At 34.9% G+C, this 2,370-nt stretch overlaps 1 long non-coding RNA gene across 1 annotated transcript; it reads left to right on the top strand.

Moving 5' to 3' along the window:
- Window positions 1–784: 784 nt before the first annotated feature.
- Window positions 785–2,167, top strand: LOC121870478. The gene is made up of 3 exons (XR_006089713.1): window positions 785–1,019; window positions 1,186–1,253; window positions 1,620–2,167. It is a non-coding gene; the product is annotated as an uncharacterized LOC121870478 (long non-coding RNA).
- Window positions 2,168–2,370: the final 203 nt, after the last annotated feature.

The following is a 2,370-nucleotide window of genomic DNA, read 5'->3' as shown; positions in this document are numbered from 1 at the left end:
TAACTTTTACTTTTCCTAACCTAACCTTTATTTTTCCTATGTTAATCTTTATTTTTCCTAACCTAACCTCTTCTATATTACTTGTTTTTTCATACCATCATAAAGTTAAGATAAAATTTTTACTACAACATAGTTGTGTGTCGTCAAAAAGTGGAGTTTGGGGGTCGGCCCGGACTCTATTTCAATTAATCCCATATGTTATGTTATTCACTTTACGCGTTCCTCACTTTCCGCGGGACCCTCCGGGTTACATTAACCGCGTAAAGTGAGGGTTGACTGTATTTAAATACTGAAAAAAAGACAGAGGAAGGTGATTCTGATGAGGAAACTATTTGTGAGTCACCTGACTCGCCAAAAGCAATGGATGTCAAAATACCTGCTAAGTCACCTAAACCAACTAGTAGTGTTTTGGAGTGTGCAGAGAAGGACCATCCACCTGTTAGTTCATATTTTCGAACTACACCAACATCTACATACAGAGCAACAACACCAGATGATCCTCCTTCAAGACCAAGTTCCTCCTCACAAGTAAAGAGAAAATCCCTGTTTACAGCGACACCCCAGAAGAACAAAATTAGTTCTTACATATGCAAGGATCAGATGACGAAAGAACAGATCGTGAGCATTATAAAATAATGCCGTTAATATCATTCTTGTATAATTTATGGATTTTGAAAAATTGAGTTACAGTTTCACAGCTTTAAATGTCTAGAATTTGATCCAACTTGTATAAATCTAAATAACTTGAAACTATCCTCTAATATTTATTTTCTGTTACAGGATCAGTCTCAACTTGAAGTAGCTCGCGCTGTTTATGGAACAGGATGTTCATTAAGAATGGTTGAACACCCACTGGAAAATTTTTTTTGAAACATTGCAGCCAGCTTTTAAACTTCCTAACCGTGACGATGTCAAACTCTCTTCTTGAGAGTATATGAGGAAACTGTTACAACAGCTAAAGAACAAGTAGCAACAGCTTCTAGTGTGGCAATACTATGTGATGGTTGGACTAATATAAGGTAATATAATGGCTTGTTTGATGTATCTAGCTAATTACTGTATTTAAATTACAAACAGTATAACATTTTGATAAAAACATCATATCTACTGGCATTTGTTCTAATCTAACATTAGTATCTATCTTATATAAAAGAAGTTAAATAGTTGTTTTTATTTGTTTTGCAGAAATGAGGGAATCATTAACTTTGTTATTACAGTGCCCAGGCCCATATTTTGGAGCAGCACTGCAACAGGTTTGTTCACATTCATGTCTCACTCATATGGTGTCAGTGTCACCTAACAAAAAACTGAAAAACAATAAATTTAGCTTGATGTCTTATATCTCAAACAATTTTATTTTGAAAATCTTTTTACTGTTAAATTACTGCGCTACTTATTTACAATAGCGAATTCCATTTACTTCTTCAATCTTGGTCATTTGATAACTTGTCCACACACCACTGAATGGCTTTGGCTCAAGTGGGATGAATATATTGTTAACAATTAATAAATTACAAACTGAAAAAAGGTTTAGCATATGCATAATATATCACATACAATAATAGGCTATTAGCTACAAGGGTTATAAATCTCCATCATAATTTTTTTAATTTCTATAGGTGCAGAAAGTCATACAGGAGAATATATGGCAAGTCTGTTAAAAAAAATGGTTGAAGAAATTGGTGCAATGAAGGTGCTTGCCATTTGCACAGATAATGCTTCAAACACGAAGAAAGCCTAGGCACTTATAAAGGAAGACTTCCCACACATACAGGCATATGGGTGTCTTGCCCATACACTCAACTTAATATTCACAGATACGGCCAATATTAAGTCAATTGATAGCAATCAGCGAGACTGTACACGTGTTGTGAAGGCTATTAAAAATTCCCAAAAGCTGACTGCTATTCTAAAAAAATGCCAGAAGTCATTACCTGGCCAGTCAAGAATCACTGAAACTTCCAGTTAAAACAAGGTATGGTTTTTACATGCTTATTCATGGGTGGTCCGGAAGCTGGTGTAGATGAATCACTATATTGATAAATCCAACAAATAATGTACCAATAAAATTTTATGAGATTTATATTTTCTGATTTATTGTCACTATCATAAATTCATAAATGTCCCTAACTAGGCTATACAGTATAGGTATACACATAACTTTACAATTGCCAAGACTCCAGCACCATTCATAAAGTTTCAATGTTTTCAGATGGGGATCAATAAACCACTGCATGGAAAGTATGAGCAACAACAGAAATGCCCTCAAGTCCTGGCTATTGATGACGAAGCAAAGAAGGCTGGGCTAGACCAAGCAGTTAGAAATCTATTGCTCTCAGAGATTTTCTGGGATAGATTGGATGTGTAACG

This window comes from Homarus americanus, unplaced genomic scaffold, assembly GCF_018991925.1.
Source record: "Homarus americanus isolate GMGI-L3 unplaced genomic scaffold, GMGI_Hamer_2.0 scaffold55818, whole genome shotgun sequence".
Lineage (NCBI taxonomy): Eukaryota > Metazoa > Arthropoda > Malacostraca > Decapoda > Nephropidae > Homarus > Homarus americanus.
The sequence above is the reverse complement of the archived record's forward strand: the minus strand, read 5'-3'. Positions and strand labels throughout refer to the sequence as shown.